Source organism: Glycine max, chromosome 5 (assembly GCF_000004515.6).
Source record: "Glycine max cultivar Williams 82 chromosome 5, Glycine_max_v4.0, whole genome shotgun sequence".
Lineage (NCBI taxonomy): Eukaryota > Viridiplantae > Streptophyta > Magnoliopsida > Fabales > Fabaceae > Glycine > Glycine max.
In genome coordinates this window covers 15,592,905-15,614,360 of record NC_038241.2, presented here as the reverse complement: position 1 = coordinate 15,614,360, position 21,456 = coordinate 15,592,905, and the positions used below count along the sequence as shown (strand labels likewise).

The 21,456-nt window shown below is 39.3% G+C and overlaps 1 non-coding gene across 1 annotated transcript; it reads right to left on the bottom strand.

The window, feature by feature from the left end:
- Positions 1-19,878: 19,878 nt before the first annotated feature.
- On the bottom strand, positions 19,879-19,985 carry LOC113001767 (small nucleolar RNA R71). The gene has a single exon (XR_003267253.1). It is a non-coding gene; the product is annotated as a small nucleolar RNA R71 (small nucleolar RNA).
- Between the last annotated feature and the right edge of the window lie 1,471 nt (positions 19,986-21,456).

Here is a 21,456-nt window from a genome sequence, read left to right as displayed (position 1 = left end):
GGAACTCTGTTAGCCTTTCATACCAAGCTCTTGGAGCTTGCTTCAATCCATAGAGAGCCTTCTTGAGCCTGTATACATGATCTGGATGAGTTGGATCTACAAATCCCTTTGGCTGCTCCACATAGGCTTCTTCATTCAGGTATCCATTCAGAAACGCGCTCTTCACATCCATCTGGTACAGCTTGAATTTGAGGATGCAAGCTACACCAAGTAACAATCTGATGGACTCAAGTCTAGCAACAGGGGCGAAAGTTTCATCAAAGTCTACACCTTCAATCTGAGTGTAGCCTTGAGCAACAAGTCTGGCCTTGTTTCTGGTTATAACACCTTCTTCATTGGTTTTGTTCTTGAAGATCCACTTGGTGCCAATCACATTAGTTCCCTCGGGTCTAGGAACTAGCTCCCAAACTTCATTCCTTTTGAATTGCTCCAATTCTTCTTGCATAGCATTGATCCAGAACTCATCAGTCAGTGCCTCTTTCACATTCTTGGGCTCAATTTTGGAGACAAAACATGAATTGGAGACAATCTCAATCTCCCTTGATCTTGTAGTGACTCCTCTGTTTGGATCTCCTATAATCAGCTCCTTGGGGTGCATCTTCTGGATTCTAATGGAGGGACTCTTGTCAGGTTTATTGATGTTTGGTTCATCTGTAGCAGAATCAGAGTTTTCTGCATTTTCTGCACTTTTAGCTGTATCTGCTACATTGTCTCCCGATGTTCTGACATCTTCTTCGACATCCTTCTTTCTTGCTGGAGTTAGATCATCAACAACCACATTAATGGATTCCATCACAGTTCTGGTTCTGGAATTGAATACTCTATATGCTCTGCTGTTTGTAGAGTATCCCAAGAATATTCCTGCATCACTCTTGGGATCCATCTTTCTCCTTTGCTCTCTATCTGCCAAAATGTAACATGGACTTCCAAAGATGTGGAAGTGCTTGACAGTTGGCTTCCTCCCTTTCCAGATTTCATACAGTGTGGTTGGAGTCCCTCTTCTAAGTGTGACTCTGTTGTGGATGTAGCATGCTGTGTTTATGGCTTCAGCCCAGAGATTATAGGGAAGTTCTTTGGCATGAAGCATGACCCTAGCAGCTTCTTGCAAAGTCCTGTTTTTCCTTTCAACTATGCCATTTTGTTGTGGTGTAATGGCTGCAGAGAACTCATGAGTGATGCCTTCAGATGTGCAGAATTCAGTAAACTTGCTGTTTTCAAACTCTCTGCCATGGTCACTCCTGATTCTCTTGATGACACAGTCTTTTTCTCTTTGAAGTCTTAGACTCAACTCCTTGAATACTTCAAAGGTGTCTGATTTCTCTCTGATAAAGTTGACCCAGGTAAATCTGGAGAAATCATCCACAACAACATAGGCATACCTCTTTCCTCCAAGGCTTTCAACTTGCATAGGCCCCATCAAGTCCATGTGAAGTAGTTCCAGCACCCTGGAAGTGGTCTGATGTTGAAGCTTCTGGTGGGACATCTTGACTTGCTTTCCAATCTGACATTCACCACAGATTCTGCCTTCTTCTATTTTCAGATTGGGAATGCCTCTAACAGCACCTTTGTCAATGATTTTCTTCATGCCTCTTAAGTGCAGATGTCCAAATCTTTGATGCCATATTTTGACTTCATCTTCTTTGGAGAATAGACATGTGGAGGAGTAACTGGTTTCTTGAGGTGTCCATAGGTAACAGTTGTCCTTTGATCTGCTGCCCTTCATTAGGACTTCACTCTTCTCATTTGTCACCAAGCATTCTGACTTTGTGAAGTTTACATTGAATCCTTCATCACACAACTGACTGATGCTGATCAAGTTCGCAGTCAGTCCCTTCACCAGCAGTACTTTGTTCAGACTAGGAAGTCCATCATGGACTAGCTTTCCCATTCCAGTGATCTTTCCTTTAGAGCCATCTCCAAATGTCACATAGCTAGTGGAGCAAGGTTCAATGTTCACCAGGAATTCTTTAACTCCTGTCATGTGTCTGGAACAGCCGCTATCTAGGTACCAATCTTCCTTAGCTGATGCTCTAAGTGAAGTATGAACAACAAGACTAACAATCTTGTGTTTTGGAACCCACATCATCTTCCTTCCGCTGCTGCTACTTTGAGTTCCATGATGTGGATGGCCATGTAGATGATAGCAAAAGGGCTTTATGTGACCATACTTGCCACAGTAGTGACACCTCCACTTCTTTCTTTTGCTCTTTTTCTGCTGCGTTCCATGATGTCGAGACCGATGTTGTGACATCGTGGCTCCAGTGCTGTTTTTGGCAGGAACAAATTCTGTCATGGTTATTCTGCCAGCAGATTTATGATTAAACCCAAGTCCTCTCTGGTTTCCAACATTCTTCCCAAGCTGTAGCACCTCATCAAGCATATCTGAGCCTTTATTCAGCATCTTTATTGATTTTGTCATGTTTTCCAGTTTAGAGTTCAGAAAACCAACTTCTCCTTTAAGCTCAGAGATCTCCTCTTCATGTGCCTCCTTCTCAGCCTCCAGATTTGCAATGACCTTCTTCAGTTGTGCTTCTTGCTGAAGAATCTTCTCACTTTTGATGCATAGTTTTCTATAGGATATAGCAAGCTCATCAAAAGTGATTTCAATATCACTTGAATCTTCATCAGATTCAAATCTCCCAGTGAGTGCATTCACATCTCTGTCAGAATCACTTTCTTGTTCACTCTCTGTATCATCAGACCGACATACAGAAAGTCCTTTCCTCTGCTTCTTGAGATGGGTGGGACATTCAGCTTTGATGTGCCCATAGCCTTCACACCCATGGCATTGAATTCCTTTGCTGTGACTGGGCTTTTCATCTGACTTTTTGTGGTATTCACTACCTTTCCTGATGTTGAAAGGGATGTTCCGGACATGTGGTTTCTGCCTCCTGTCCATTCTGTTCAGCACTTTGTTGAACTGTTTTCCAAGGAGCACAACTGCGTTAGTCAGACCTTCATCAATATCCAGGTCATACTCATCTTCTTCTCCTTCATCATTGGACACGAACGCCAGGTTCTTGCTCTTCTTTTCAGTCCTATCCGAGAGTCCTAGCTCAAAGGTTTGAAGGGAACCAATGAGTTCATCTACTCTCATGTTGCAAATGTCTTGGGCCTCCTCTATTGCAGTGACTTTCATGTCAAATCTCTTAGGCAAAGATCTGAGGATCTTTCTCACCAGCTTTTCATCTGTCATCCTTTCTCCCAAGGCAGTGCAAGCATTGGCAATCTCAAGAATGTTCATGTGGAAGTCATGAATACACTCTTCCTCCTTCATCTTCAGATTTTCGAATTTTGTAGCCAATAGTTGCAATCTGGACATCTTCACTTTGGAGGTTCCTTCATGAGTGGTTTTCAGGATCTCCCATGCATCCTTGGCCACTGTGCATGTGTTGATCAGTCTGAAGATATTCTTGTCAACTCCATTGAATAGGGCATTCAAGGCTTTGGAGTTTCCAAGTGCCAATTCGTCTTCTTCTTTTGTCCAGTCTTCTTCTGGCTTCAATTCATTAGTGGGCTTTCCTTCTGTGTCCAACATCTTGGGATGTTCCCAGCCTTTGATGACAGCTTTCCAGGTTCTGCTATCCAGTGATTTGAGGAAGGCCACCATCCTTGCTTTCCAGTATTCATAGTTGGTTCCATCCAGAATTGGTGGTCTGTTCACTGGTCCTCCTTCTTTCTCCATGTTCATCAGAATTTATCTCCCTAGATCTCACTCAGTGATTTAGAGTGCTCGCTCTGATACCAATTGAAATTCTGATACCAATGACAGATGTCGTACCGGATGTCACGACATCACGCTTCAGAACATGCAGATTATATTTGACAGTATGAACAGATTAAACAAGTAAATAACACAAGAGAATTGTTAACCCAGTTCGGTGCAACGTCACCTACATCTGGGGGCTACCAAGCCAGGGAGGAAATCCACTAAAATAGTGTTAGTTCGAAGATCTAACAGCCACTGTTTACAACCTTCTCACCTAACCACTACCCATGCAACCTCTACCTAAGAGCCACTCTTAGATATGAGAACCCCTCTCACTCCCTCTCAATCACTCTCCCGTGTTTACAAATAAATCAAAGACACACCAGAGATTGCTCTCTGAACAATAGAGATCAACTCTACACACTCAGGTCCAACACTTGATGTTAGGGTAACATCAAGGTGGCTCACAAAACACTCAAGTCCCAAAACTCACAAAATAACTCTTCAATCTCGGACTTGGTAGAAAACTCGTGCAGCCTTCATTGTTTATATAGCAGTGTGCGTATCTGGGCTGCAACAACTTGCGCTGGATAAGATCTATCATTCTCCTGAAAAATCTACACTTAAAGATCTAAAAGATAAAGTTTGATCTTTTAGTTTTTATCTTTAATCTTTAATCCCTGAACGAACTATTCAAGTTTGTAATTCGAACTTTAATTATCTTTTAATTCGTTCCTAAAGATAGATCGCCAAATCTGTTGCTAACTGCACATTAATCTGTTAAAGATATAACAGATTTATGTGTCCAGTATTTTCGGGCAGGATGTCCTGGACATCGTATCCGACATCGTGGATCCTGCAGCTTCAATTCTTCATTTGACATTTTATCTTGCCTTGTGCATTGTGCAGCCCAATCTGATTCCTTGACATAACGTTGGACATCATGTGCAGCAACTCCAGCTTTCCTTCATTGTCTAAGTGCTTATGTTTTAACAAAATTTTAGCCAATCTTTTAAAACTCAGTAAAGCTAAGCACTAACACTTACCAAGTAAAATGGATCATTTTTAAGGTCCAACGCCTTAAAATGATCACCCTTCAAGTAAAAAGAATCACTTGATTCACGCATAAGAAAGAACTACGTAGGTCTGATTTCCTCTTTGATAGAGGGTACGTAGGAGCAAGAGCCCCGCTTTTGTCGACCTCAAAAAATAAAAAGAAATAAAAATTAAGGTAACACAATTTCCACAATCCTAAAAAATAGGTTGTTGTCCTTTGAGACAAACGTGAGAGGTGCTAATACCTTCCTCAAACGTAAATACAACTCCCGAACTTAGAATTTTCATTTCGACCGGTTTCCTTCGCTTTTTCCGACGTTTTCCACAAATAAATGCTTGTGGCGACTCCGTGCATCGTTCCTCCTTTGGAAAGCGCACCCGTGAGTCTCGCCCTCGCTCGCCCGCAAAAGGGCACATTGCGACAAGTGCTTCTAAGTTTTATTCAAGACAAGAATCCAAGAAAATCAAGATATATGATCAAGTTGATCTCTAGAATCTTAGGAAGAAGTTTCCAAATTGAAAAAGCAAAAGGTTTGGCCAAAGAATTCTATTTTAAATTGAGATTTACTCTCTGGTAATCGATTACCAGCAGCTGAAAATGTTTATAACAATCACTAGAAATTTGAATTCAAAATTTATAGTGTGTAATCGATTACACATGGATGGGAATTGATTACCAGCAGTTTATTGAACGTTTTAATTCAAATTTTAAAGCCTGCAATCGATTACACAAGTCTTGTAATCGATTGCCAGAGGAGATTTTCAGAAAATAATTTCCAAGAGTTACATCTATTCAAACGGTTTATGAATGGCCATCAAGGGTCTATTTATATGTGACTCGGAAACACGAATTTAAAGAGAGTTTTCATTGCGCAAAAAGCTTTATCCTCTCAAAAGATTAAGAGTTTTTCTGAACTGAAATGTCTTATCCTCTCAAAAAGATTCCTTGGTCAACCACTTGCATATTCAATAAGGAATATTGATTGATCTTCATTGTACAATCTATCTCTTTTAAGAGAGATTTCTTCTTCTCTTCTTCTTATTTCTGAAAAGGGATTAAGAGACCATGGGTCTCTTGTTGTAGAGGATTCCTGAACACAAGGGAAGGTTGTCCCTATGTGGTTCAGACTTTGTAAAAGGAGTTTTACAAAGAGAGTGGAAAATCTCAAGTGGGTTGCTTGAGGACTGGACGTAGGCACGGGAATTGGCCGAACCAGTATAACTCAAGTTTGCATTCCTCTCTTCCCTTAAACTTCTTTTATTTATTGTTATTTATCTTTTGCTTTAAAGAAGTTTATTTTGAATTGTCTTTTGAGTAATTCATGTTAAGGGTGCAGTGTTAATCCAAAAAGAGAGAGTGAAAGTTTAATTGGGGAATAGTCTTTGTATCTTAATTCAACCCCCCCCCCCCTTCTTAAGATAACTGAGACCATTTGTCCAACATCCTATTCTTGATAACTCACTTCTCTCTAAAAAGACAAACTTCCCAGAATGATAAAATGAGGTCACATGAACGTCTTGAAAACACAGTTAATCAAATGCTTTTTTTTTTTAAACTTATTTGTTTTGAACTTTACTCTTTGTTTTACGGCACCCCCACCAATGTGCAAGACAAGTAATTTCTAATTGAACGGTTTTGGAAGTCAGCACTCAGGAGCGCATGTCGCTCGAGCAAACAAACCAATGGCTTGCACCCACATTCCAGTGGAAGCAAAGATGTAATGTCAGATTTATCCATTTTATTTAGCATTGTAACTATGGTTTACAATAATGGCATAAACTTGAAGATCCTGATGAGTCATTAGAGACATCTAACAACAGCTTTCAAAATTGCCCCATGTGTGGTGTCGCTTGTCAATGTTAGGATTCAACAAGCGATTCTCCTTAAATTTCAGCCAACCCACATCAATTAGACTTTGCACCTTACGCTTTGAGGTCATACAGTGCTCAATGGAATGCCTTGGGGCTTCTCCATGACAAGCACACATTGCGTTTGAGTCTTATCCTCGAAAAAATGGCGGTTGAGGAAACCTAGCAGGGGTTATGGCTACCATTGCATTATCGAGTGGATATGGGAGCAAGTCAGCATAGGACACCGGAATTGGGGTGAATTCTACAAGTTTTTTTCGCTGCAAAACTCATTTCTTGGTTGGTGTTTTGGGTTTGCGCTAGAGGTGGTGTTTAGCATTGGTTGTGTGGTAGGTGGGTTTTTATGGTTGATTTAGGGATGGCCTTTGTGGATAACTGGGTGGTGGGTAAGGAGAGGGATTGTTATTGGCTGAGTAATGACATTGTTGGGCTGGTGGGAAGTTTCCATGTAGGAACGGCAATCGCAGCATGGGTTTCTCCTTCATTCTCACCCTCTTCATTCACCCCAGTTTTCTCATTCATCCAAGTAGGATGATTAAATTTGCCTCTTTTCAGACTCACTTCGATCCTTTCATCGGCGAAAACTAAATCAGCAAAGCTTGAAGGTGTGTAACCCACCATTTTCATAGTAGAATACCGGTAATGTGTCTACTATCATTGTAATAATCTCTTTCTCTGTTATTGGGGGCGCTACTTGAGTTGCCAAGTCTCTCCATCTTTGGGCGTATTCTTTGAAAGATTTGTGCCCCCTTTTTGCACATGTTCTGTAGTTGCATCCTATCCGGAGCCATATCAGAATTGTACTGACACTGCCTAACGAAGGCAACCATTAGGTCCTTCCAAGAATGGACTCGGGAAGGTTCCAAGTTAGTGTACCAGGTAACAGCTACCCCAGTAAGACTTTCTTGGAAGGAATGTATCAGCAATTCCTTATCTTTTACGTATGCCCCCACCTTCCGACAATACATCTTTAGATGGTTCTTGGGGCAACTAGTCCCCTTGTACTTGTCAAAGTCCAGCACCTTGATCTTGGGAGGGGCGATGATATTGGGTACTAGGAACAACTCTCCTAGGTTAGCAAAGGCATAATATTCACCTCCTTCAATGGCCCTGAGCCTTTCCTCTAGATGATCCAACTTTTCCATTTCTGCCATAGCATGAGGGTTTTTACTTATTGTGGAATGCAAGAGGTGTAGCTGGGGGTGATACTGAGGGCCCTCCAAAGTGTTTGGCATGGGTATACCACCAACTGCTTACCCTTCAGTGGCATATCCGAGGCAAGGCTCGAAGTCGGTTAGATTGTGGTGGGGAATTTCATGTGTCTCCCCCACGGTTTAAGAGACATGTGCATGATCAGTTTGGGTTGTCGGCTTTCAATGAGTATGGGAGCGGAGTTATTGACATCCTCATTGGGAATGTATGCCACATTGGGTGGTGTATAGTTGGGAGGCAAGCCATATGGTGGGAAGGCATGCTTGTTTTGAATTTGCGCATAATGGGGGGCCGTCCCTACTTCCCAAATCTTTGCCTACCATATTTGAGGTTGGATGATTCATTTGGTTGAGGCCAGATGGGGGCATCGGGTTCACCTAAGCAATGCAGCCGCATTGACCTCCATTATCTCCTTCATGCTCATATTGGCCTCCATCATTGTGGCCATTTTCTCTTTCATAGCCTCCATGTCGGCCTTCATATTCTCTTGTACCTCCTCCGCTTTACCCATTACTCTAGCTCTAGCATGGGTTCGGTAAGGGCACGGTAAAGCATGTTTTTTTTTTCTTTTTTATAACAATGATTAAGTTTGCTTTTTTTCTTTTTTCAAGGAAAGAATGCAATGAGCAATGCAACCAATGAAAAGCATGGATGTATGCGAATGATGCATAGTTGAAGTATTGCGAATTTTTACGCAGGACATGGGGTTGAATCAATTCAGATTTTCAACATGGTCCATGACATCTTTGTCAAGGTGAAACTGGAAGTAACAAGGACATCAACGGTCCTAAATGTGCTTGGCAGTAGACGAAGCAGTGATGTAACTCGATTCATCTTTTTCCCCAATTTTTGCAAGATGGTTACTTCCATACTTCAACTTGACTTGATGAAATTTTTTCGAAAAAGCATGAGCTTAATTCAACCCCATAACCCAGGGAATGGCAATTTTGATCGCCAATACTTCAACAACATTTCATAGGGATGAAAGACTCGGGAATACGCATGCTATGCATGGAAAATGAGATTGAGATGCCCGAAGAGACATCATTTCCTAGTTAACCACGCATTAGGTACCATGTTCAATCATTTTGTTTTTAAGTGAAACGGGTTTATGATCCCAACATGGTTGGCTCATGGTACCGAATATATGCAACTAAGAATGCATCATGAATTTTCATGCTTCCTTTTTTTGTTTTTGTTTTGCAGAGGAAAACGCAAGGACCATGCATGAGCAAACATGAAAACAATAGGTATGCAATTTGTAGATAAAAAAAAAAGACAGTTGAACGCATATGCATGATGATGCAATGACTAATGCGAAATGTGAGGCTGGAATATGATAACGGAAAAATGCAGGAATGATATGTTCATTATGATGCCATGAAGAGATGCTTATGCGATGCATGATATGAATGCATTTACAGACACGAGAGCCCGGAAAATTATCTCTTCTTACTTGCACACTTAGGGGGTGTAGTGCCCCATGTGTATAGTTAAGAAGGTGATATGGACCTTCCAACCTCCTGTGACAAAAGATGAGACCAACATACAACGCGTGCATGACGACATGACGCAGACGCGCAAAAGCATAACACGGGGATGTACACAGCATGACAATATCCACAAATAATCATACAGCAAAGGCGTACATGACATTTAGGACTACATGTATGGCAGTGTTTAAAATGGCACGCAGCGTGTTTGCTCTGTGCCCCTATTTGGGGACCTATAGGATAATATCTAGGGGTCTCTAATAACTACTCCCAACGATCCATATCTCACATGGTTGTTTCTAGAGGTATCATCACTCAAGATAATAATATTGCGGCGGTATGGAATACCAGCGACAACAGATTATAAAGAGAGAAAGCTCTAGACGAGGTTTCACTATTATCAAGCAAGTCGGAGACCTAGCATGACCATAGATTCACCTCCACTCCTTAGATTTCCATGAACCCGGGTATAGGGCCCCTTTTTACTCAAACCCGTGGGTGCTTAGAATGCGGTGTAAAAATGTGGAAAAGACAACATTTATTATTTTTACACAGTTCAAGAAAAAACGCACACACAAAGTTGCATAATTCCACACTTTCCTAAAATAGGCCTAACTCACAAAATCAGTCCCCAGTGGAGTCGCCAACTGTCGCAACCTACCCTTCTGCGGGAGGGCGACGCGTGACTCGCGGGTGCGTGTTCCAAGAAAGGAATATGCACGGAGTCGCCACCAACATTTATTTGAGGAAAACGTCGGAAAAACCGAAAAAGACATGATCTACGAACTTTAAGTGAAAGGTTCAGGAGTTGTATTTACGCACGGGGAAGGTATTAGCACCCCACACGTCCGTCACAAGAGACGGCAGCCTTTAATCAAATGTGCAAATATGACTTCAATTTATGTTATCTTCCCTTTTTACGTTCTTATGTCTTTTTTATGCCATTTTATATTTTTATCTTTTTGTGGTCGACAAGGGCGTTTCCCTTTGCTCCTACGTATTCCTCAATTGTGATGAGAAAATCAAACCTACGTAGTTCTTTTGTGAACAACGCATTTTGGTTAAGTTATTTTTTATCCTTTTTTGCAATATATGTTTTTATTGAATGAAAGGTCATTTAAGGCGTTGGACCATTAGATAATCTTTCGATTCTTTTGAAAAGTGAGAAAACATTAAGGCATTGGACCATTAATGATTTCTTTATTTTTGAAAGAGATAACAAAGTTACATATTGATTTTAGGATTTTTGGAAATCTACATTTAACCAATAAAACTGGGAAAGACCATTTCAAGGCGTTGAACCTTTAAAAATGGCTTTTTTAGGCGATGACAAAAAGTTTGGTTTATGAATTGATTTTAGCCTTAGTTTCACTTTGGTTATTAGTCGATTCGATTAAGAAAGAGAAATCTCAAAGAAAAAACTTCCGATTGATTTTTTTTTATTTATTTTACTAAAAGATATTTTTGATTATTATATTATTATTTTACCTCTTTTTGGTTTCCAACGTGGTTACGGCATGACCGAACGGTCGGATTTCATTTTAACAGAAATTATCGGATGTTACAATTCAAATTATCGGTGGAAATTTATTTTATTTTTGATTTAGGGGAGAAAATGACTTAAGTAAATGACTAAAGCACGTCAAAAGGGGGTACGGAAAGTAAATGAAATGAAAATAAAAGCACGTGAAACAAATGAGGACCACTAAGGGTACATAGAATGAATTGAAAAGTTCGATTTCGGGAACTTACCGATTGAAGACCGAAGAACAACGAAGAACGAACGAAGAACGTCGAAGAACGGTTGAAAATATTCGCGAAATCACCCACGGAAACGTTACGGAAATGTTACGAAAGCACCTCGGCTTGGATTTTCTTCACGGAAACAATTTTTCTCACTAATTTTAAGTGAATCTCAGATACCAGGAGGGTTGAACATTTTTCTCCTTCACTCCTCCCCCTATTTATAGGAAAATAGGGGAGGAGCTTGCCACCTAGCTCGCCCAGGCGAGCCAGGTTGCTTCCTCCAGAAGCAACCGCTTTCTGGAGGAACATCCTGGAAGGCCCAAGTGGGCATGGTTGCTATTTGCACCCCTTTTTTACTAAATACACCCTCTTTTCTTTTTTGGTGATTCTTTTTTCGTAACATTACGAAACTTTACGAATTTCGTAACGACACTTGTTTTCTTTCCATAAGGTTACAGAACCTTACGGGTCTTGTAATTACTCCTTTTTTAGCTTTCGGAATGTTACGGAAACTCATGGATTGCGTAACAATAATTCCTTTTGATTTCCGGTATGTTACAGAATTTCACGAATTGCGTAACAATGCTTCCTTTTGATTTCCGGCATGTCTCGGAACTTCACGAATTTCCTAACGATGGGTGCCAAGTACCTTGAAGTGGTCAAACAAAAGTTGCATGCCACCAAACAATGGTCCCCGGACGAAATTAGGGTATGACAACATGAGATGCCCTAAGAACCACCATTTTCCTAGTTAACCATGTATTAGGTACCTTGTTCACATGATTTTCAATCAGTTTTTAGAAATGGGTGTATAATCCTAACATGGTTGGTTTATAGCCATCATCGTGGTACTCGAAACATGTAACTAAGAATATGGTGTGACTTTCTTTTCGTTCTCTCTTTTTTTTGTTTTGTTTCCCCCTCCCCCCCCCCCCCTTTTTTACAGAGGAAAATGCAAGGGTCATGCATGAGTGAACATGACATGCAAGCGAGGAAAATAGAATATATGCAGTTGTCTGAACATAAAAGCATGCTAAATGCACATGTGTGGTAATGCAGTGATTTATGCTAATGCAATGCATGAATATGATAAACAACAAATGTGGGAATGATATGTCCATTGCAATGCCATGAAGAGATGCATGATGCAATCAATGAATATGCCAGAGTAAGTTTGCTATGTACCCCTTAATTTGAGGAACCTAATGGAAATGATCCAAAGGTCCACTTCTAGTGATAACTCTAGAGGGTGGTTTTAAGTAACTTTACTGGCTTCTAGATATATCATCCTCTTAGGTAATACATTGCGGCGATAGGGACTATCAACGACAATGCATCACTAAAAGATGAAAACTCTAGAGGCTTCACTGTCATCAAGCGAGTCGGAGACTCAGCATGACCACAGATCGACCTCCACTCCTTATGGCTCACTTAGACCCGAGTGTAGGGCCTAATATCTCAATGTGTGTGCGAGGTGTAGGTGCCATGTGCGTAGAAAAATTATTTCTAACTATGAATGTAATTGATAGATAAATAGACAGCAAACACAACAATATAACAAAGGTTATGTACAAATATGGACAAACAAAAGATAACAAAGAAAAAGAAAAATAAATAAGTAAAGAAGTCATGATAAAAACATTGCACACTGACTGAATGACCTAACTCTCTAATTGTCTCCAGTGGAGTCGCCAACTATCACGACCTGCCCTTCAGCAGGGGCGCGAAAAGGCCTCTCGGTCAGTCCAAGGGTGTGTCTTCCATTGAAGGAAAATGCATGGAGTCGCCACCAATGTTTATTTGAGGGAAAACGTCAGAAAAACCAAAAAGGCAATGGTCTACGTATTTTGAAAATGAGGGTTTAGGAGTTGTTTTCGCACGGGGAAGGTATTAGCACCCTACGTGCCAGTCACAAGGGACGACAGCCTCTAATCGAGTGTGCAAATCATAACTTCAATATTACTTATTTTCCCCTTTATCTTTATGCTTTTTCATGTTTTTATTGCCTTTTTATGTTTTTTTTTTTACTTTTTTGTGGTTGACAAGGGTGTTTCTCTCACTCCTACGTATTCTCCAATTGCGATGAGGAAATCAGACCTACGTAGTTCTTTGAGAACTGAACGCTGGTTAAGTTGTTTTTATCTTTTTTGAAAGATTGGTTTTAACCGAACAAAATTCATTTTAAGGCGTTGGACTTCAAAACAATCTTTTGATTTTTGAAAAGAGGAGAGAGCCATCAAGGCATTGGACCATGAAACCATCTTCTCAAATTTGACAGGCGAGAATTGTCAACGACTTTGAACATTCTCTTGATTTTTGAAAGGAGAGAATCGTTAAGGTGTTGGACCTTGAAACGATCTCTTGATTTTTTATGAAATGAAGAAGTTTATGAGTTGGTTTTTATTTGGTTTTGGCTCATTAATCTTCAATCCTTTTTTAAAGATAACTTGCGGCATTATTGACCGGCTAAAACTTATTTTACATTGATGGAAAGAGTTTACAACACAAACGATCGGTCGAAACTTATTTAAACGGTGATTAAGTGAGATTACAACACAAACAATCGGTTGAATTTTATTTAAATGGTGATTAAGCGAGATTATGGTATGAACGATCGGTCAAAACTCGCTTAAAACAAAGAAAAAGAATACTGAAAGTTGACGAGATGAAGATGAAAACATACAAAGCAAGAATGGACCCCCTAAGGGTTCATAGAATGAATTCAAAGCTTCGAAATTCAAAACTAACTAGTCGAAGGACGATGAACGATGAAGAACGGACGAAGAACGTTCACAGATTTGGTTACGGAAGCGCTTCAGCCTTGATTTTCTTCTTCTTTCTCCTTTTCACTAATTTTAAGTGAAATATGCTTTCCCAGGGTGTTGAACCCTTCCCTATAGCCTCCCACACCCTTTTATAGCCAAAATAGGGGAGGAGGTTGCCACTCAGCTCGCCCAGGCGAGCTGGAGGCTTCCTCCAAAAGTAACCTTGCTTGGCCAGGCGAGCTGGTTGCTTCCTGTTGAAGCTTCCTGATGGGCCTAGATGGGCCCTGTGCTGAAGAACACCCCCTAAATTGATAAGTTCACCCCCATTTTGAGTTTTTGGCTTATTTCCTTCCGAAACATCGCGAAATCTTGTGGATCGCCTGGCAATGAGTGTTAAGCAGCTCAACTCGGCTAGCAAGAATCTAAATGTTTACAAATAAACGCCCCCGGATGAAATTAGGGTATGACAACAACTAAATCAGATGATATGGACTTAAATGAGCAGATGTCAGTGTTGGCCCTTTAGGGGATAATGGGAACCCTGTTAGGTTAACACACTATAAGAAGGCTATGATCCCCAATATACCGAGCAATCACATATAGATTCTCTTCTCCCCATCTAAAGAGTTACGAAGGTCCTATTAAGGAATAAAGAGGTTTTGATTGAGGAAGAACCATGAAGCCACCGGTTACCTACGGATTCAAATTCCGCTGCGCTTGTTTGATCAATCATTATGGATCCAGGTATTCCTAAAACTCTTCTTGATAATCTAATGTAATGTGTTCATAGTGGTTATATTGGTATTTTATAAGGATCCCCTAAAATTCCAACAAGTGGTATCAGAGTAACCATTGCTGTTAGATTATTGTGAATTAAAGTTGTTAGGTTTGTGTTATACCTATATTGTTTTATTACTTAAACCCTAATTTTATTTTGGATTTTTTTTCATTGAATTGATTAAAACTGCTCTTTTTTTTTTCAGTTCTTGATTACATTGATGAAAATGTGAGAAAGTGACAATTTAGTGGTTGGTACCTTTTGTAAATAGTGCCTTAGTACTTTGCAGGCTAATGGAATATCTATGTTCAAAATTTCTACCATGCGAAGTCATTGGTCACTTGAGTTATGTCAATTGCAATGTTAAGGAATGGTTTTCATCACTAATTACTAATGATTTAATCCTTTAAAAAAAATTAATGTCGTTGGGACATTGTCTTTATAAAATTGTGTTTTGTAATTTAAAAAGGATGTATGAAATTATCAGTTTGACAGATAGTATTTATGCCTGGAGTTGGAAAAAAAATTAAAGCATTTGCTTTCATTTGAGAGAATAAAACCTTATTTTTTTTATTTTCTTTATGAATTGTGTATATGATTTACGTTTTTCATATACAAATCCAGTATTATTTACAAATGTGATATTTACTTGTTGTATTTTAAGTATAAATCAATGATAGCATTAAATATAATTTAAGGATATTACATTTATTTGTTGTGATTAATGTTTTATATTTTTTGCTATCATGATTGGGTGTAAATTTAGCAATAACAAACCCTTTCCATTTATTTGTATGTCTAGTATTTTTTTTTATTAAATTAATCGACACAATATATTGCCAAAGTAATCCCTATTGTGAAAATTGATTTGATTAAAATTAAATAGACATCAGTATGAAATTATTTATGTGAATTGTGTCCGGCCCAAAGGAAGACGCAATTTGGCCAAATAATATTGTACCTGTGATGATAAATATGTGGCGATTATAAAGTGTTTTCATGTAAATAATAGTCAGTCCAGAGAAATACTATTATCTGACAGAATTTATTGTCAATATTTGATCATTGTGTTGGGAGCACCAATTACAAATTAATTTCTCTAGGAATTAATGTTATGCTAGGTATCTTGTGATGGGTCTGTTCTGCCAAATATTTGCATGTTCTACTATATATATATTTATATAACTAAATTATACGTGAAAGTTGTGTAATTTTAAGACCTCCCATTTATTATATTAAATTGTCTTGTATTTTTTGGTTAAATTAATTGAAACAACATGTTACCAAAGTAATCTCTATTGCGTAAGTTGATTTGATTGAATGCACATGGATGTTTGATGTGCCATCATTTTCTTCTATTTTCTAAACCCTTTTTGCACCATTTTAATTACTGATTGGTCTTAATTGTCAATTAATCAGGCAGTTTTATTATTTGGGCTCATTTAGCTAATTTGATGTTTTTAATCTAATTTCAGGAATTAATGAAACATTGGGCTTAATCCGGATTTTGGTTATGGACTTGAAGAGGGCAAATTAAGCATCGCTTACCTTAGTTAATTTCTAATTAGGAAATTTCACAATTTTATTTTATGTTGTTCAATGTTTATTTCGTTTTGGGCCAGAGTATTGTAATAGGGCCCAGTGACTTTGAGTGACTCTTTTTATATAGCCGCCTTGGGATTCGTGCAAGGCATTCTGTTATGCTATTCATTATTCAGAGCTTTTGTTTTAGGGTTTTCGTTTTTCTGCTTAATGCTACTGTTCACGTAATGCAATTTTACGTTTTTTGTTCCTAATTACAATTTCGTTCTTGCTTCTTCATCTACTCTCATTTACGTTTCTGTTTCATCTACGTTTCTGTTCATTTACGTTTCTACTTCATGTTTCATTTGCGTTTTCTGTTTGAATCCATGGAAGGCTAGATTTTCTGGTGTTGTTTCCTTTTGAGGACGAAGCCCAACTCTCTTTGAGGTTTCGCTTGAAATGTGGTTCCCTGGCAATTTTCCCTTCACCAGTTATCCCAAATTCGTGAATATTAATCAGTGCACGCTTCGTGTTCGATTAATTGCCTCTGAGCCTAACTTGCGTTCATGCTTAATGGACGAAGGGCTAACTGGTGTATGTGGTGCCTAATCACGTATTGACAACCCTAAGTTGATTTTTGCTTAGTAAATTGAAATAGGGTTGGATTAAGTGGTTGACTGTTAGGGATGAATTCTCCATAACCCAGGATAAGAGAATGGCTTCTGAATCAAAGGAAACAACCCGTTTTTAATATTAGTAATTTCGTATTCCAGTTTACTTGTTCTGCTCTTTAATCACAAAACAAACAAACCCCCCCCCCCCAATCGTTATTGTTACTGCAAGTATATTATGAACATTTGGTTTGTCACTGCATCACCCAGCTTGAAGAAGATATGACTTATCTTCGTCGGTGCTTCAATCTTCCACCGCCTTCTTAGTTTTATATTATTATTATCGTTTATTATAATCCGTGTATTTGGCTATGCTTTTTTAAGTTATCATTTTCTAAACTTTCATTATCTTTCGGTAATTGACACTTAGTATTTTATGCTTGGATTATATTTGGTTTTGACTTACTTATGCTTGGATTATTGATGTGCCATCATTTTCTTCTATTTTCTAAACCCTTTTTGCACCATTTTAATTATTGATTGGTCTTAATTGTCAATTAATTAGGCAGTTTTATTATTTGGGCTCAATTAGCTAATTTGATGTTTTTAATCTAATTTTAGGAATTAATGAAACATTGGGCTTAATCCGGATTTTGGTTGTGGACTTGAAGAGGGCAAATAAAGCAGCGCTTACCTTAGTTAATTTCTAATTAGGAAATTTCGCAATTTTATTTTATGTTGTTCAGTGTTTATTTCGTTTTGGGCCAGAGTATTGTAATAGGGCCCAGTGACTTTTTTTTTAATAGCTGCCTTGGGATTCGTGCAGGGCATTCTATTCTGTTATGCTATTCATTATTGAGAGCTTTGTTTTTAGGGTTTTGGTTTTTCTGTTTTGACGTTTTTCTGAGTTCGTAATGCAATTTTACGTTTTCTACTTCTAATTACAATTTCGTTCTTGCTTCTCCTTCTACTCTCATTTACGTTTCTGTTCCATTTTACATTTCTGTTCGTTTACGTTTCTGTTCATTTACGTTTCCGTTCATTTACGTTTCTGCTTCATGTTTCAATTGCGTTTTCTGTTTGAATCCATGGAAGGCTAGATTTTCTGGTGTTGTTTCCTTTTGAGGATGAAGCCCAACTCTCTTTGAGGTTTCGCTTGTAATGTGGTTTCCTGACAGTTCTCCCTTCACCAGTATCCCAAATTCGTGAATATTAATCAGTGCACGCTTCGTGTTCGATTAATTGCCTCTGAGCCTAACTTGCGTTCATGCTTAATGGACGAAGGGCTAACTGGTGTATGTGATGCCTAATCACGTATTGAAAACCCTAAGTTGATTTTCGCTTAGTAAATTGAAATAGGGTTGGATTAAGTGGTTGACTGTTAGGGACGAATTCTCTAACCCAGGATAAGAGAATGGCTTCTGAATCAGAGGAAACAACCCGTTTTTAATATTAGTAGTTTCGTATTCCATTTTATTTGTCTGCTCTTTAATTACCAAATAACCAAACCCCCCCCCCCCATCGTTACTGTTACTGCAAGTATATTATGAACATTTGGCTTGTCACTGCTCGTTGGGAAACGACCTAGGATCACTTCCTAGTTACTGCATTTTCATGTTTATTTGATTCGGGTACGACCTCGATCAAATTTGGCGCCGTTGCCGGGGAGCAGTGTCCAAAGGTTCATAATAGCTAGCTAGTGCTGTGTGTTTAATCCTTTCGTGTTTTATGTTTAATTGTTAGTATTGTGTTAGTATGTGTGTTAGTGTTGATTAGTGTCCTGATATTTTGTTTAATGTGTGTTCTGTTTCAGTTTTACCATTAAGCGTTTCCCCTGTTTCAGTCTTGGGTGTTTTGCTGTGAAGATTGTGCTTGAAAACAGAGTAGTAGTAGAAATCAGCTTGCGGAAAAACAGAGTAGTAGTAGAAATCAATTAGAGACGGATTTTAGCGACCACCCATGCTGAATTAATTGGGATTTTTTGTTTTAGTAGCTAGGGTTGTTATTTTTGGCTGAATTTTTTTTGTGGTAACTTCTTTTAATCCATATTTTGTGGGAAAAATAGCTAGAGCCTTTAGTTTGGTCAGATTTGAAAGTTCCAAAAAACTAGCAAATTTTGTGTTTGTCAAAACTTCAAACGGCCATAACTTTTGCTCCGGTTATCAGAATCGCAATTATTATATATGCATTTGGGGTAGAAAAAAATTTCCTACAACGTGGCAGCCTGCCATAGGCTGGCTGAGGTCTCCATCGTCCAAAAAAAGCGATTCTGTCAAAAGTTTTTTATTTTTCAAGTTTTATTCACTTATTTTTCTTAACCTACCAATTTTAGCTTTCATAGTTAGACTTTGAATTTTTGTCTGAAATTTTTTGTGCTATCTTCTCATCATTTTATAAGGTTGCTCACCAAATTTCAAGTCATTTGGATATCATTTGAGGGTAGCTGTAGTTCAAACCTACACCTTTATTTACATGACAAGGCAACTAGTTGTGTGCATGCTGAATGTAGTGTATGACTAGAGGCAATCCATCTGACTTACAACCCTTTGATCCTGAGATAGATAGGACATTTCATAGATTAGTTAGGCATCATTTTATACCTTTTGATCATTCTGAGCATTCCATAACTGGTGAATCTGTGCATTCTGTTATTGGTGATTTTGAACATCCTGATCTTGAGCATTATAATTTTGAGCATTCTGATTCTGAGCATTCTGATTTTGCACATTCTGAGAACATGGCACAACCTCCACCTCGTGAGAGGACTCTAAGGGAAATGGCTGCACCTGATTTTACCTACGAAAGCTTGTGCATCCAATACCCTGATGAGGATGTCCCATATGTTCTTAAAACTGGACTAATTCATTTGCTTCCAAAGTTTCATGGCCTTGCAGGTGAAGACCCGCACAAACATTTGAAGGAATTTCATATTGTCTGCTCCACCATGAAACCCCCAGATGTCCAAGAGGATCACATATTTCTGAAGGCTTTTCCTCATTCATTAGAGGGAGTGGCAAAGGACTGGTTGTATTACCTTGCTCCAAGGTCCATCACGAGCTGGGATGACCTTAAGAGAGTATTCTTAGAAAAAATTTTCCCTGCTTCCAGGACCACAGCCATCAGGAAAGATATCTCAGGTATTAGACAGCTCAGTGGAGAGAGCCTGTATGAGTACTGGGAGCGATTTAAGAAACTATGTGCCAGTTGCCCTCACCATCAGATTTCAGAACAGCTTCTTCTCCAATATTTTTATGAAGGACTCAGTAATATGGAGAGAAGTATGATAGATGCTGCCAGTGGTGGAGCCCTTGGAGACATGACTCCTGCTGAAGCCAGAAATTTAATTGAGAAGATGGCCTCCAACTCTCAACAGTTTAGCGCCAGAAATGATGCCATAGTCATTAGAGGAGTGCATGAGGTAGCTACAAACCCATCTGCATCATCTGAAACTAAGAAGCTTGAAGGCAAACTGGATGCATTGGTTAACTTGGTAACCCAGCTGGCCTTGAATCAGAAATTTGTACCTGTCGCAAGGGTTTGTGGTTTGTGCTCCTCTGCTGACCACCATACAGACCTTTGCCCTTCCGTGCAGCAACCTGGAGCAATTGAGCAGCCTGAAGCTTATGCTGCAAATATTTACAATAGACCTCCTCAACCTCAGCAGCAAAATCAACCACAGCAGAACAATTATGACCTTTCCAGCAATAGATACAACCCTGGATGGAGGAATCACCCTAACCTCAGATGGTCCAGCCCTCAGCAACAACAGCAGCCTGCTCCTTCCTTCCAAAATGCTGCTGGCCCAAGCAGACCATACATTCCTCCACCAATCCAACAACAGCAACAACCCCAGAAACAGCCAACAGTTGAGGCCCCTCCACAACCTTCCCTCGAAGAACTTATGAGGCAAATGACTATGCAGAACATGCAGTTTCAGCAAGAGACCAGAGCCTCCATTCAGAGCTTAACCAATCAGATGGGACAATTGGCTACCCAATTGAATCAACAACAGTCCCAGAATTCTGACAAGCTGCCTTCTCAAGCTGTCCAAAATCCCAAAAATGTCAGTGCCATTTCATTGACGTCGGGAAAGCAATGTCAAGGACCTCAACCCATAGCACCTTCCTCATCTACCAATGAACCTGCCAAACTTCACTCTATTCCAGAAAAAGGTGATGACAAAAATTTACCTAACAATTTCTATGCAGGTGAATCTTTTTCCACAGGTAATTCTGATTTGCAGCAGCAGCACATTCCCCCTCTTCCATTCCCTCCAAGAGCAGTTTCCAACAAAAAAATGGAAGAGGCAGAGAAAGAGATCTTGGAAACGTTTAGAAAGGTAGAGGCAAACATACCTCTGTTGGATGCAATAAAGCAAATTCCAAGATATGCCAAATTCTTGAAGGAGCTGTGCACTAATAAGCAGAAGCTTAAAGGAAGTGAATGAATTAGCATGGGCAGAAATGTCTCCGCATTGATTGGTAAATCTGTTCCTCAAATTCCTGAAAAATGCAAAGATCCAGGTACATTCAGCATACCTTGTATTATAGGGAATAGTAAGTTTGACAATGCCATGCTAGATTTAGGAGCCTCTGTTAGTGTTATGCCTCTGTCGATTTTTAATTCTCTATCTCTAGGTCCCTTGCAGTCAACTGATGTGGTAATTCATTTAGCTAATAGAAGTGTTGCCTAT